A 16794-nucleotide genomic window follows, 5' to 3' on the forward strand; every position below is an offset into this window, starting at 1 on the left:
ACATCCAGGCTATCTAGCCAGTTCTTCCCATGGTTCCCTAGTTAAAGGTCATTTGAAACCATCCAGAACTGACCCACGATGTGATCCTGGGCAAGTCCTGTCATCTCAATTAGTGCTGTATAATCATGCATGTTGGAACAGAAAGTCCCTCTAAGACTTGCTCACCCACTTACCACTTGCCCAAGTCTGGCTCATACCCCTATTTGTCTGTACACACACTAGGCAAAGTAAGAACTTGTTACAGTGAAATACATTCATGTGATAACAACGGCACATGACCAAGGCTATCCCACACCTTCATCTCATTTACACATGAGAGAAATGAGGTTTGATGACGGGTGGCTGGGCAATTAGAGGCAAGTGATGATTGAGCTGAGGCCAGAATCCAAGTCTTCTGATTGCCAGCCTAGGGCTTTTTTTTTTTTTTTTTTTAGGGCAAACTATCTCCTGCACATACAGAAGGAGAGACAAGGTAGCTGATGGTTGTCCATCACCTACATTTTGCTTTGACCTATGCTTATATAGTCTATCCACAGACTAAGAGGAAGGGAACTATTGAACAACAACTATATACTGTGGATACCTTGCTTGAATTAAATTCTCAGTGCATGCCTATGATATTAAAAGCTACTATTTATTGAGCACTTAATATGTGCTAGGCACTGTTCTAGAGGTTTTACATATATTTGTGCAAGGTACCCAACCAAGGATGTATACATGACTCATCTGCCTGAAGAGATGTCCTTTCCAAAGATATACAAAGACATGCATGGATGTTAGGATCTTGACAACATCCTCATGTGGCTAGTCCTATTACCATTCATTGCTGATATGTCATGGCTAGATAGTGGTAGAGGTAGGATTTCAACCTGGGTATTCTGACTCTATTGCATAAATGGCCTTCCTGAGAGCAGCTTGAGATAAGCTCTAACATTATATACACCTTTGAGGACAGAAATTCTGACTGCCTTATTCACAGACATAGTCCCAGCGTCTAGAACAGTGTCAGTGCACACAGGCAATCAGTAAATTTTGTTAACTGATGACTTGTTTAAGGTCCCGCAGATACAGCACAGGAGATAAAGCTGGGATTTGAATGCAAATCGCTCTGACTTGAAAGCCCTCGTTCTTTCCACAATAACGTTCTATCATTCTGGGTTGAGTGTGTTGATCTCTAATTATGTGAACGGGAATCTAGGGCTACAAAGATGAATAATATTTAGTTCCTTCTCTCAAAAATGTGGGATTGTGAAGCGCCCATATGGCTCAATCACTTAAGTGTCCGATTCTCGATTTCAGCTCAGGTCATGATCTCAGGGTCATGAGATTGAGCCCCGTGTCAGAATTTGTGCTAGGCATGGAACCTGCTTAAGATTCTCTCATTCTCCTGCGCCCCCCAACTCCTCCCCCAACTCACTCTCACTCTCTCCTTCTCTCTAAAAAAAAAAAAAATGGGATTGCAATTGTCTGCAAGAATTCATATATTCATATTCCTGGAATCATAATCCCTTATTTCTTCAAACAAAGCACATCCAAATGATATAAGCCCATGGTACATTTTAAGCCAAGAACGCCTGTCCTGTCTCCCAAACTCAGGATTTTAGAAGTGGCCCACCAGGGTCCATTGGCCTTGTTTATTTCCTCGCATACACCGTTGGCTGGGTGTGTTCCTGGAACACTGTTGCAGGGAGAGTAAGTAAAAGCTGTGCAAACTTGAGATAGCCAAATCCCCATCCTAACTTCTCCAGATTCCTTTGAAGTGATGTCCACAGGTCAGTTTTCATATGGACCATCATGCCCTCCTACTTTGGCACCCATCTAAGGGCTTACAAAAAGTGAGAAACTTAAGTTAGAAGTCTGGACTAGGAAAGTGACATTTCTAGAAGCAGCAGTCATACTCTGATCAGGACCATTAATTCAGGGTTTACCTCATTTTCCTTCCTGGTTTTGTTTTCTGTAATATTTAGGAGGCAGGAGGTGGTTCGAAGAGACAAGTGTTTAAAAAAAATCTCTAAATTCATTAGTTGAATTCCACAGGACTGTGTGAGCAATCTCTTAATAATCCTACATCAATACGAGAGAAGTTGTAACTAGTTCACTTCGTGTAATTATAGGGCAGATTTCTGCCAGGCTTTAAAGATAGACTTTGAAATGCTTCTTTTTTCATTTGCCTCCTGCTGTGTGTGGGGAGCGGCTCAGGCTCCTGGGATACAGGCCAGAGCTAAATGGGGGCCAACTGGAGAGGGAGGCACCAAGCTTTGGTTCCTGTTTTCCTGTGCTCAGACTGCTGGGAGCACAAATATCTTACCAAAATGGTCTCCTGTGGAAAGTTCATGGCCTAGAATTACTATCTAAATCCTCTCATCTTTAGATCAGAGAAGAATTGATAAAGCCATGGTCCTAATAAACTTATGGTAAGATGTACAGCAGAAAGCTTCAGGTTTTGTACTTGACAGTAATTCTTCAAGTAGGGTCCCTGCCCAGCAGCATGAGCCCCACCTGGAAGCTGGCTAGAAATGCAAGTTATTGAACTCCCCCCAAAAAATTCTGGGGGTAAGGCCCAGCAACCCGTGTTGCAATAAGACTTCTAGGTGAATCTCATGCACCCTGAAATTTGAGAACCACTTCTGGGGACATGATGTTGAAGAGCATTATCCTACTTAGCTTTTGTCCAGGTGAGAGTCCTAACTTTTAAAGAGATTTATCCAAACAATGCCTATCTAAACATTAAGACCTTTGGAGTTGATCAGAGCACAGTTTAAATTCAGGTTCTGCCACTCACCAGCCATGGAGCCTGAGACAAGTTATTTAACTGCCCTAAGCAGTAGATGTTTAACGAACAGCTCTCTGTGGGAAATGTAGTATTTGTCAATTGCCATAGTATGAATACTCCCATCTTGCCTAATTTCAGGCTACTAACATGATGGTCAGCCAAGTAAAAAAAAAATTCCTGAAAATTTAGCAATTAGCTTTACCCAGGTGAGCTGGTGTCAACACACCACTGTCTCTGAGACTCAGTTTCTTTGTCTGTCATATGGATGCATTATTGTATTTACCCCATAGGATTGTTGGAATATTGAAGTAAAAAAAATAACGAGATTGGACTTTTCTTGAGCACTTTTATGTGCCAGGCACTTAAGCATTATCTCACCGAATTCTCACATCCATGAGATAGGTACTGTTATTCGTAACATTTTATATATGAGGAAAGAGCTAAAGTAACTAGTCCAAGGTCACACAGCCAGCAAGTAGAAGAGTCTGAGTGTGATTCCAGAGCCTGTTGGGGAGAGACATGTGCACAGACTTCTCAGCATAGTGATTGTCATAGAGTATCACCCAGTAACTGGTAGCTATTGTGACAGACATGAACTTCCTAAATGCCCCTCCACTTTGGGAGAAAGGATCAAGAGTTCATGGTAAATGTAACTTCTCAGTCATAGAAGCCACATTCAATTTCTTCTGGGAAGAAGGGCAAATGTCCTGCTATAACAAATTCCATAGACTAGGTGGCTTATAAACAGCAGAAATGTACTACTTCTCACAATTATGAATGTTGGAAAGTCCAAGATCAAGGTACCAGCAGGGTCAAGTTCTGGTGAGAGTCCTCTTCTTGGCTCAAAAACAGTGTCTTCTTACTGTGTCCTCACAGGATGGAAGGGTGAGGCATCTCTGTGGGGTCTCTTTTATAAAAGCACTAATCCCATTCATAAAGGCTACACCCTTATGACCTAAGCAACTCTCTAAGTCCCACCCCCTAAAACCATAATCTGTGGGGTTAGGATTTGAACATACAAATTTGGAAGACACACAACACTCAGAGCATAGCAGTTAGTTTGCCTGATGGAAGAGCTAACCGTTGATTATTCATGAAACAATGGAGGAGTGCCTATAGGTAATAGGTAGTCACAGAGAACAGAGCAACTCAGACTCATTTTAATAGAGCTGTAAGCTCCTCCTCCCCTCCCCAGATCGATTTGGTATATGTTGTTTCTAGGCTTTATACTTGTATACCAATATGTGTATGTATACATACTCACATGTAGTTTCTTACTGGGTCATGGTAACACATTTGTTTTTTGGTTTTTTGTTTTGTTTTTGTTTTTGTTTTACAGTTTGCTTTTCTTTTTAGCCTAAGAATACATCATGGATATCTTTCTGACAGCAGTCCACACTGATGTATCTTGTTCTTAAATCTCCTTAGCGTTCCAGAGTAGTTAATACCACTATTTACCTAAATGATCCTGCACTTTATAATCCTTTGCATAGATTCCTGCATGTAACTGTAGAAGAAATTTCTAAAACTAGAATTGCTGAGTCAAAAAGAAAACACAGTTTAAATCTTGATGGATGTACCCAAATTGCATTCTCAGTGTGAAATTTTAAGCTCCCAACATTCAAGAAGGGAAGTGTCTCTTTGTCCATATTCTCATCAACATTTGCATTCCTCAGATTTTTGAAAACTTTTTATTATGAAAATTTCTAAACATAAAAAATAGAGGAACTAATAGTAATGAACCACTGTGTACCAGCTTCCACAGCCATCCACATACCTTATTTCACCCATACCTCACTCACCTTCTCCCTCTGCTTGGGTTCAAGTGAGACAAGCCATTCTGTTTCATCTATAAACCACTCAATAGGTACCTTTAAAAGGTAAGGACTCTATTTTTTAAAACATAGCCTCACTATCATTATCACATCTAAAAAGTCCTTGATATAATCAAATATCCACTCAGTTTTCAAATTTCCCCAATTGTCTCATAATTTTTTAGTAACTGGTTTACTCAAATCAAGATCCACAAAGATCCACATTGCATTGGTTAATATGCCTTTAAAGTCTCTTTTAATCTCTAGGTTTTTTAACACACACACACACACGCACACACACACTTTCTCTTTTTTCCTTGTAATACATAAGAGGAATTTGGTCATTTGTCTTATAGTTTCCCATTTTGTGTATTTTTCTTCTTTTTTTCCTGCAGTATCATTTACTATGCTCTTCAGTCCTCCATATTCCATGTAACTGATAATAAGACCTAGAGCTATGCTATCCAATAGAGGAGCCACAAGCCACATGTGGTCATTTAACTTTTAACTTTAAATTAATTAAAAGTATATAAAACCTAAAGTCCAGTTTCCCAGTCACATTAGCCACATGACAAGTGCTCAGAACCACATTTGACTAGTGGCTACTGTGTTAGTACAAAATAGCATATTTCCATCATCACAGAAACTTCTATTGGACAGAATGCTTCCAGAGGCATCAATGGATCTTCTCATGACTGGCAAATTATTTTTTTCTCAAATATATACTTTAAAACAAAGATGAACACCCTGAAGTTTGCATTATGAGGCAGTGTCAGGTAATATAAGGGAAGTCACTAACGTGTGCCAGACTCTACTCCACCTGTTTTAAGTGGCAGCTGCCTGTGTTTTCAGAAGATGATTAGATGTTTGTAATGAGTACCTCACGTATGTATGAGCTTTTGTGGTGCCAAAGGTCAGTAGTTCCCCGGCATGCAAGCAACTTTAATCCTTTCCTGCTTTTTTAGAGGGAAATTGAGGGAATCAATGCAAATCCTTAAGGACTTAGTCTTGCAATTACTGTAGGACATGCTGGTTCCAGAATATTCTTAAACACTTCTCTCTCAGAGGTGCAGGTGCTTCTGGCTGGAGCCTCCTTTCTGACTGTGTCTTTGTCTTGGCATGTGGGTAATGAGCATATTTCATAGCACACAGAACAGGTTCCTCAACTTGCTTCCGTGTGTCATTTTGCAAAGTCCAGAGGGGCCATGGGGAGGTTCAGGAGGTGAGCAGCTGCAACAAACAATGGAGAATCCTGGCTCGCTGGGCATTTTAGCAGGAGCTTCCACAGATTCCTGATAAAACTTTAACCAAACTATGAGGACATGGATGCTTTGGGGTCCTGATAGAATATGATATAGAAAACAAAACAGTCAGTGAGGGTTAAGAGACCATTGTTCATGGATTCATTCGTTTTAAAGACATGCATCGAGCCAGCCCCTGTGCTTGGCACTAGGATCAGTAGTGAGCTAGATTAAAGTTTCTGCCCTCACAAAATTGACAGTGTGGTTGAGAAGACAGATCAGTACTTTAACACTGTCTGACAGTTAACAAGATAGGGATAAAAGCACAGGGGAGAGATCCCTAAGCCAGACATGGATGTGGAGGGACATAGTGTTTAAGCTGAGACCTAGAAGTCAAGTAGCAGTTGGACAGAAGGAGAAGGTAGAGAGAGTGCAGGAAGAATATTCTGGGAAGGACCTAAGAGATGAGCATGCAGCGGGCACTGGCAGTACACAAAGACATATGGTTTGGCTGCAGCAGAGGTGAAAGAAGAGAATGACCAGAATCAAGAGTAGAGAGTTAATCCACCGACTGATGAATGGATGAAGAAGATGTGGCATAGATATAGATATAGATATACACACAATGGAATATTTTTAGTCATAAAAAGGAATGAAATTTTGCCATTTGCGATGACATGGATAGAGCTAGAGAGGATAATGCTAAGTGAAATAAGTCAGGGAAAGACAAATACCATATGATTTCACTCATACGCAGAATTAAAGAAACAAAACAATCAAGCAGAGGGGGAAAAAATGAGAGAGACAGCCAAAGCAAAAACCGGACTCTTTACCATACAGAATGAACTGAGGGTTACCAGAGGAGAGGTGGGTGGGGTTTTGGGGAAAAGAGGTGATGGGGATTAAGGAGGGCATTTCTTGTGATGAGCACTGGGTGATGTATGGAAGGACTGAATCACTGTATTGTACACCTGACACCAATATCACACTGCGTGTTAGCTAACTGAAATTAAGATAAAAACTTACTAACAGGGGCACCTGGGTGGCTCAGTGGTTGAGCGCCTGCCTTTGGTTCAGGTCATGATCCTGCAGTCCTGGAATAGAGTCCTGCATCTGGCTCCCCACAGGGAGCCTGCTTCTTCCTCTGCCCATATCTCTGCCTCTCTCTCTGTGTCTCTCATGAATAAATGGATGAAATCTTTTAAAAAACATTTTTTTTTCAGCAATAAGAACTGAGTAAATCCAATGATGTGAGCTGGGGCAAATTGTATCTTTCTATGCCTCAGTTTCTTCCACCACCAAATAGGCATAATACTTGCCGTGCAACATTGTGGGTCGAGCCCAATAATGTAGCAGGTGCAAAAGTATTTTCCAAACTATATTATAAAATCCCAGTTGTAGAAAGACAGTGGTTCCAGTTTGGTTCAGTTTCACCTCCAGAGCATGTGTGAATTAGGAAGCCATGCCATGGTGTTGGAATAAGCCACTTGCTGGTTCACAAAAGGTAATAATGCACTTCTTATGTCTTCCTAATTTCATATTCAGTGAGGTCAGATTGGTAGCCAAGGTAGAAGTATTTACATCATGAAAATTGGCAAACACTGTAAATCAGAGCCATTTGTTTGTTTGTTTGTTTGTTTTTGAGAGCTGGTTGATCAGCACACCACTAAGTGAGGGAGGATGTCATGAAATGAGTAAGAACCCTGTGCGGCAATTATCAAGGAATGTCCATCCAAACAACAAAGATTTTTGAAGAGTGACTCTTATCACTTTTTCTGCCATCTGAAACAGGCTGATCCAAAGCCAGCCCTTAGGGAAGAGAACAGGAGAGCCACTCCTTCATGCCAACCCATTCCCAGACGTGCCCAAGGAGTGTCAGTGACACACGGGGCATGGAAGTGAGATTGGAGCCTCTCAGATCAACAGCTGTTGAGAGCTGCTTTCTTTGGCTCATGTGGCCAGTGATAAATTGGATTTCAATGTTCTGAATAGGCAGAAAAAGATATCTCTTTGCTCCCTTCTGCTCCATTTTCTGGAGCTGCCAGCTGGCATTTTTTGTCACTCATCATGGCTGCCTGCAGTGGAGATTATATACTTGATGAAGAAGACATGTGGAAAAGACAAGAGTCTTCAACAGTGGGAATCCCTAAGGCAGGTATTGATTGGAAAAACTGGAATATGGAGATAGCTCAAAGCACATTTGAAATAATGGGGCCTTTTTAAAGGGTGACCCAGAAAAATACTATATTTATCTGTAGATATCTGTGGCTAGTATGCTTACATACTCTCCATCCTGGAGAAAAAAACTAGCAAGGCATATTAAAAATTTATGTCAGGACCAGAGATGGCAATATCAAAGTCGGAGTTCAGTTCAAATGGCATGATATGGTGTAATATTTATTTATGCATTTATTCATTTATTTATATATTCAGCAAATACTTATTGAGCTTCCTAGGTACTGCTAGAATGTAAGTCCCATAAAGGCAGAGTTTCACTCAAGGTATTTATTGAATGAATGCACAGGATGGCATCACATTTCCAGTTGTCTGGAATCTAAAGATGAATAAGCCAAAAGCCCTGCTACTACAGAGTTCAAGTCTGGAGGGCAGAAAGATAAGGAAGCCAGTAATTACATCACAAGGTGAAGAGTAATGTGTGATAGGGCCCTTGTAGGATGCAGGTGCTCACAAGAAAAGGAGACCCAATTCAGCCTTGGGAGTGGGAGACAGTAAAGACATCCTGAAGACAGAGAGACAATGCCAAACCTATTGGCACCTATCTGGGTATGACCTTGTGGGGGGAAGAAAAGCTGTTCACATAATTTGCAGTATCTTGTATTCCTGCAGGGGTTGGGGGCGGGAAAGAGGGGGAGAGAATCTTAAGCAGGATCCACATCAAATGCAGAGCCAACACAGGCCTCAGTCTCATGACCCTACGATCTTGAGCTGAGCTAAAATCAAGAGTCAGATGCTAGGGAGGAGGGGCAAGATGGCGGAAGAGTAGGGTCCCCAAATCACCTGTCCCCACCAAACTACCTAGAAAAGCTTCAAATTATCCTGAAAAATCTATGAATTCGGCCTAAGATTTAAAAAGAGGACAGCTGGAATGCTGCAGTGAGAAGAGTTTGCACTTCTATCAAGGTAGGAAGACGGGGAAAAAGAAATAAACAAACGGCCTCCAAGGGTGAGGGGCCCCGCGAGGAGCCAGGCTGAGGCCGGGGCGAGTGTCCCCAGGACAGGAGAGACCCGTCCCGGAAAGCAGGAGCTTCACCAATCTTCCCGGGCGGAAAGGCCTCGCAGGGATTTGGAGCAGGACCCCAGGAGGGCGGGGATGCCCTCGGGGTCCCTGGGACAGTAACAGACACCTGCGCCCCGGGGAGAGTGCGCCGAGCTCCCTAAGGGCCGCAGTGCACGCACGGCTGGACCCGGGAGCAGCTCAGGGGCTCTGGCGGCGGCTCCGCGGAGGGGGCTGCGCGGCCCGGGAGCAGCTCAGAGGGGCTCGGGCAGAGGAAGAGGCTCTGAGCGGAGGGGGCTGTGCGGCTCCGGGAGCAGCTCAAAGGGGCTTGGGCGGCGGCTCCGCGGAGGGGGCTGCGGGCCGGGAGTGTAAATCCACCAGCGCAGGCCCCGGAGCACAGGGCGCCGGGACACAGCCCAGGATCCCGCCTCCCCCCGGGACAGGCAGAGGCCGGCAGGGCCCAGGACAGCAAGGATGCTCCTGCCCCGAGCTGAGCAGATCAGCGGCCCCGCCCCGGAGCCTCCAGGCCCTGCAGGTGGAGAGCTCTGGAGTTGCTGTGGGGGCTGAACCCAGGGCTCCAGAGCTGGCCCCGCCACTGCGGTTGTTCCTCCTGGGGCCTCACGGGGTAAACAACCCCCACTGAGCACTGCACCAGGCAGGGGGCAGAGCAGCTCCCTCAAGTGCTCACACCTGAAAATCAGCACAACAGGCCCCTCCCGCAGAAGACCAGCTAGACGGACAAGTTCCAGGGGAAGTCAAGGGACTTAAAGTACACAGAATCAGAAGATACTCCCCCGTGTTTGGTTTTTTGTTTGTTTGTTTTGTTTTGTTTTGTTTTTTGCTTTTTGATTTGTTTCCTTCCCCCACCCTTTTTTTTCTTTCTTTCTTTTTCTTTCTCTTTTTCTTCTTTTTTTTCTTTTTTTCTTCCTTTTCTCTTTTTTCTTTTCCTCTTTTCTTTCCTTCTTTCTCTCCTCTTTTTCTCCTTTGCCCAATAAAACTTGCTTTTGGCCAACTGCACTGAGCAAAATGACTAGAAGGAAAACCTCACCTCAAAAGAAAGAATCAGAAACAGTCCTCTCTCCCACAGAGTTACAAAATCTGGATTACAATTCAATGTCAGAAAGCCAATTCAGAAGCACTATTATACAGCTACTGGTGGCTCTAGAAAAAAGCATAAAGGACTCAAGAGACTTCATGACTGCAGAATTTAGAGCTAATCAGGCAGAAATTAAAAATCAATCGAATGAGATGCAATCCAAACTACAAGTCCTAACGACGAGGGTTAAAGAGGTGGAAGAACAAGTGAGTGACATAGAAGACAAGTTGATGGCAAAGAGGGAAACTGAGGAAAAAAGAGACAAACAATTAAAAGACCATGAAGATAGATTAAGGGAAATAAACGACAGCCTGAGGAAGAAAAACCTACGTTTAATTGGGGTTCCCGAGGGCGCCGAAAGGGCCAGAGGGCCAGAATATGTATTTGAACAAATCCTAGCTGAAAACTTTCCTAATCTGGGAAGAGAAACAGGCATTCAGATCCAGGAAATAGAGAGATCCCCCCTAAAATCAATAAAAACCGTTCAACACCTCAACATTTAATAGTTAAGCTTGCAAATTCCAAAGATAAAGAGAAGATCCTTAAAGCAGCAAGAGACAAGAAATCCCTGACTTTTATGGGGAGGAGTATTAGGGTAACAGCAGACCTCTCCACAGAGACATGGCAGGCCAGAAAGGGCTGGCAGGATATATTCAGGGTCCTAAATGAGAAGAACATGCAACCAAGAATACTTTATCCAGCAAGGCTCTCATTCAAAATGGAAGGAAAGATAAAGAGCTTCCAAGACAGGCAGGAACTGAAAGAATATGTGACCTCCAAACCAGCTCTGCAAGAAATTTTAAAGGGGACTCTTAAAATTCCCCTTTAAGAAGAAGTTCAGTGGAACAATCCACAAAAACAAGGACTGAATAGATATCATGGTGACACTAAACTCATATCTCTCAATAGTAACTCAACGTGAACGGCTTAATGACCCCATCAAAAGGCTCAGGGTTTCAGACTGGATAAAAAAGCAGGACCCATCTATTTGCTGTCTACAAGAGACTCATTTTAGACAGAAGGACACCTACAGCCTGAAAATAAAAGGTTGGAGAACCATTTACCATTCAAATGGTCCTCAAAAGAAAGCAGGGGTAGCCATCCTTATATCAGATAAACTAAAATTTACCCCGAAGACTGTAGTGAGAGATGAGAGGGACACTATATCATACTTAAAGGATCTATCCAACAAGAGGACTTAACAATCCTCAATATATATGCCCCGAATGTGGGAGTTGCCAAATATATAAATCAATTAATAACCAAAGTGAAGAAATACTTAGATAATAATACACTTATACTTGGTGACTTCAATCTAGCTCTTTCTACCCTAGATAGGTCTTCTAAGCACATCTCCAAAGAACAAGAGCTTTAAATGATACACTGGACCGGATGGATTTCACAGATATCTACAGAACTTTACATCCAAACTCAACTGAATACACATTCTTCTCAAGTGCACCTGGAACTTTCTCCACATACTGGGTCACAAATCGGGTCTGAACTGATACCAAAAGATTGGGATCGTCCCCTGCATATTCTCAGATGATAATGCCTTGAAATTAGAACTAAATCACAACAAGAAGTTTGGAAGGACCTCAAACACGTGGAGGTTAAGCACCATCCTGCGAAAAGATGAAAGGGTCAACCAGGAAATTAAGGAAGAATTAAAAAGATTCATGGAAACTAATGAGAATGAAGATACAACCGTTCAAAATCTTTGGGATGCAGCAAAAGCAGTCCTAAGGGGGAAATACATCGCAATACAAGCATCCATCCAAAAACTGGAAAGAACTCAAATACAAAAGCTAACCTTACACATACAGGAGCTAGAGAAAAAACAGCAAATAGATCCTACACCCAGGAGAAGAAGAGAGTTAATAAAGATTCGAGCAGAACTCAACGAAATCGAGACCAGAAGAACTGTGGAACAGACCAACAGAACCAGGAGTTGGTTCTTTGAAAGAATTAATAAGATAGATAAACCATTAGCCAGCCTTATTAAAAAGAAGAGAGAGAAGACTCAAATTAATAAAATCATGAATGAGAAAGGAGAGATCACTACCAACACCAAGGAAATACAAACGATTTTAAAAACATGAACAGCTATACGCCAATAAACTAGGCAATCTAAAAGAAATGGACGCATTCCTGGAAAGCCACAAACTACCAAAACTGGAACAGGAAGAAATAGAAAACCTTAACAGGCCAACAACCAGGGAGGAAATTGAAGCAGTCATCAAAAACCTCCCAAGACAGAAAAGTCCAGGGCCAGATGGCTTCCCAGGGGAATTCTATCAAACGTTTAAAGAAGAAACCCTACCTATTCTCCTAAAGCTGTTTGGAAAGATAGAAAGAGATGGAGTACTTCCAAATTCGTTCTATGAGGCCAGCATCACCTTAATTCCAAAACCAAAGACCCCACCAAAAAGGAGAATTACAGACCAATATCCCTGATGAACATGGATGCAAAAATTCTCAACAAGATACTAGCCAATAGGATCCAACAGTACATTAAGATTATTCACCATGACCAAGTAGGATTTATCCCCGGGACACAAGGCTGGTTCAACACTCGTAAAACAATCAATGTGATTCATCATATCAGCAAGAGAAAAACCAAGAACCATATGATCCTCTCCATAGATGCAGAGAAAGCATTTGACAAAATACAGCATCCATTCCTGATCAAAACTCTTCAGAGTGTAGGGATAGAAGGAACATTCCTTGACATCTTAAAAGCCATCTACGAAAAGCCCACAGCAAATATCATTCTCAATGGGGAAGCACTGGGAGCCTTTCCCCTAATATCAGGAACAAGACAGGGATGTCCACTCTCACCACTACTATTCAACATAGTACTGGAAGTCCTAGCCTCAGCAATCAGACAACAAAAAGACATTAAAGGCATTCAAATTGGCAAAGAAGAAGTCAAACTCTCCCTCTTCGCCGATGACAAGATACTCTACATAGAAAACCCAAAAGCCTCCACCCCAAGATTGCTGGAACTCATACAGCAATTCGGTAGCGTGGCAGGATACAAATCAATGCCCAGAAATCAGTAGCATTTCTATACACTAACAATGAGACTGAAGAAAGAGAAATTAAGGAGTCAATCCCATTTACAATTGCAGCCAAAAGCATAAGATACCTAGGAATAAACCTAACCAAAGAGGTAAAGGATCTATACCCTAAAAACTATAGAATACTTCTGAAAGAAACTGAGGAAGACACAAAGAGATGGAAAAATATTCCATGCTCATGGATTGGCAGAATTAATATTGTGAAAATGTCAATGTTACCCAGGGCAATTTACACGTTTAATGCAATCCCTATCAAAATACCATGGACTTTCTTCAGAGAGTGAGAACAAATTATTTTAAGATTTGTGTGGAATCAGAAAAGACCCCGAATAGCCAGGGGGAATTTTAAAAAAGAAAACCATATCTGGGGGCATCACAATGCCAGATTTCAGGCTGTTCTACAAAGCTGTGGTCATCAAGACAGTGTGGTACTGGCACAAAAACAGACACATAGATCAATGGAACAGAATAGAGAACCCAGAAATGGACCCTGAACTTTATGGTCAACTAATATTCGATAAAGGAGGAAAGACTATTCATTGGAAGAAAGACAGTCTCTTCAATAAATGGTGCTGGGAAAATTGGACATCCACATGCAGAAGAATGAAACTAGACCACTCTCTTGTACCATACACAAAGATAAACTCAAAATGGATGAAAGATCTAAATGTGAGACAAGATTCCATCAAAATCCTAGAGAAGAAAACAGGCAACACCCTTTTTGAACTCGGCCACAGTAACTTCTTGCAAGATACATCCACGAAGGCAAAAGAATCAAAAGCAAAAATGAACTATAGGGACTTCATCAAGATAAGAAGCTTTTGCACAGCAAAGGATACAGTCAACAAAACTAAAAAACAACCTACAGAATGGGAGAAGATATTTGCAAATGACGTTTCAGATAAAGGGCTAGTTTCCAAGATCTATAAAGAACTCATTAAACTCAGCAGCAAAGAAACAAACAATCCAATCATGAAATGGGCAAAAGACATGAAGAGAAATCTCACAGAGGAAGACATAGACATGGCCAACATGCACATGAGAAAATGCTCTGCATCACTTGCCATCAGGGAAATACAAATCAAAACCACAATGAGATACCACCTCACACCAGTGAGAATGGGGAAAATTAACAAGGCAGGAAACCACAAATGTTGGAGAGGATGTGGAGAAAAGGGAACCCTCTTGCACTGTTGGTGGGAATGTGAACTGGTGCAGCCCTCTTGAAAACTGTGTGGAGGTTCCTCAAAGAGTTAAAAATGGACCTGCCCTACGACCCAGCAATTGCACTGTTGGGGATTTACCCCAAAGATACAGATGCAATGAAACGCCGGGACACCTGCACCCCAATGTTTCTAGCAGCAATGGCCACAATAGCCAAACTGTGGAAGGAGCCTCAGTGTCCATTGAAAGATGAATGGATAAAGAAGATGTGTTTTATGTATACAATGGAATATTACTCAGCTATTAGAAATGACAAATACCACCATTTGCTTCAACGTGGATGGAACTGGAGGGTATTATGCTGAGTGAAGTAAGTCAATCGGAGAAGGACAAACATTATATGTTCTCATTCATTTGGGGAATATAAATAATAGTGAAAGGGAATATAAGGGAAGGGAGAAGAAATGGGTGGGAAATATCGGAAAGGGAGACAGAACATAAAGATTCCTAACTCTGGGAAACGAACTAGGGGTGGTGGAAGGGGAGGAGGATGGGGGGTGGGGGTGAATGGGTGACGGGCACTGGGGGGGGGCACTTGACAGGATGAGCAATGGGTGTTATTCTGTATGTTGATAAATTGAACACCAATAAAAAATAAATTTATTTTTAAAAAAAAGAGTCAGATGCTCAACCAACTGAGCCACCTAGGTGCCCCAGTATCTTGAATTCCTAGGAGGACTACTGACTCTCTTAGAGTGAAAAATGATTGCAAATCGTTTCTGGAATACTTCTATAGCTTAATCATCAGAGATATTTTCCTTTCGCAGGGATTTTCAGTAGATTTTCCTAAGTTCAGGCTTTGTACTTAAATGACCCTGTGCCCAGTGGGACTGATGACACGTGGGTCTTTAGCATCACTCACTCCTAACATGAGGACCATCTCTTGGCAGGTACTTCTTCTCCAAGGTCATGTCTGTCCCATTTGTTATAAACGAGAAGAATGGTCTAAATTTTCATTTGACAGAGGCAGACAAACTGCAGATTTGCAGAAGGTCCTTATGATGAAAATCATGGCTTCAAGGACAGCTGAACTGAAAGAAAAGAATTCTAACTTTCCAGAGCTTGCTGTTTTCAACAAGCATCATGCAGGCTTTTTCCTGTGGTATCACCAAATTAAAGTGCAAATAGATACAAATATGCACACACACAATATGCAAGTCTTAAAGGATTGAGATGAATTAAGAAGCAAACTGTTTGAAATCAAGATATAACTTTTGACAGTAGAGGACAAGCTCAGCCACCTTAGTGTTCCTCTTCAAAGGCATTTTCCCCAAGATGAAAATGAAGTGACTCAACAATCATTTCATGCCTCACCACAACAGCCTGTCCTGCTAGTGGCACCTGCCATTTTAAGGAGGAACCACTTGCACAAACGTAGAGAGAACAGTAGTCTTATAAATAACCTTTTATCAATGACTCAGATTTCAACTGTAACCAACATTTTGCTAATTTGGTTTTGTCTCATCCATCACCTTTATTTCTGAAATGTTTTAAAGATATTCGTGCAGCTTTGATCACTCACCTTGGTCTCTGTTGTGTTTAGAGTTGGAAAGAATGGTAAGAATTACCGTCTTTATTTGAAGTTGAAGGAACTGAGGCTCAGAGAGGTTCAGTCACTTACAGGCATAAATATGTAGCTTGTGTATCCTGTCTAGGGGCTCCCTCCAGCCCCCAACCAATGGTCTGGTTATCAGAATTGTCCCCTGTTTGCCTAGGTCATATTGTCCATAGTGATTCCTCCTTTAGCTGCAGAAATCTTCACATGGGGGTGAAAGAGAAAAAAAACTTGGGGGAGAAAGTCAGTGTCATGTTACCAGAGGTTTGTTTTTTTTTTTCCTAAGCCAGAGAAGATGATGGTGGTAGGAGAGTCATTTGACCCATCTTTCCTCCCTCTGCGTGTGGGATTAGGCTCAGGCTCTCACACCATATGGAAAGAGACTCATTCACCAGGTGCCACACCTATTGGAAAAGCTCACTCTGAAAATGAGGATAATGGAAGGGAGCAGAGGTGCCTCCCAGAATGAGTGAAAAAGCTCCTCCCCTTGTCCCTCAGGCTCCCATACACCTCTGGCCCTCCCTCACAGGTGCCTCTGCCCTCCCAGAAGGAGAGATGACAGTGGAAATGCTTTGGTTCCCTAGAGAATTCAGTACTATCCCATTGAACAGTTCTGGGACATGGCACCTAGCCCATTTCAAAAGCAATCACAAGCTATTTATTAAGAACCCGCTTATGTTAGGAGCTGGTATATGGCTATAAAGATGTCTGGAATTACCTCCTGTGTTAGGGGAATGAGATCACCCCAAAGCAATCTCAGAGAAATGTTTGCA

General features: G+C 42.2%; 1 protein-coding gene across 9 annotated transcripts in view; it reads left to right on the forward strand.

Annotated features, from left to right (window-relative positions):
- Positions 1-16794, forward strand: part of SH3RF2 (SH3 domain containing ring finger 2) — a 131380-nt gene that overhangs the window by 35380 nt on the left and 79206 nt on the right. The window lies entirely within an intron of this gene.

Source organism: Canis lupus, chromosome 5 (assembly GCF_048164855.1).
Source record: "Canis lupus baileyi chromosome 5, mCanLup2.hap1, whole genome shotgun sequence".
NCBI classification, from domain to species: Eukaryota; Metazoa; Chordata; class Mammalia; order Carnivora; family Canidae; genus Canis; species Canis lupus.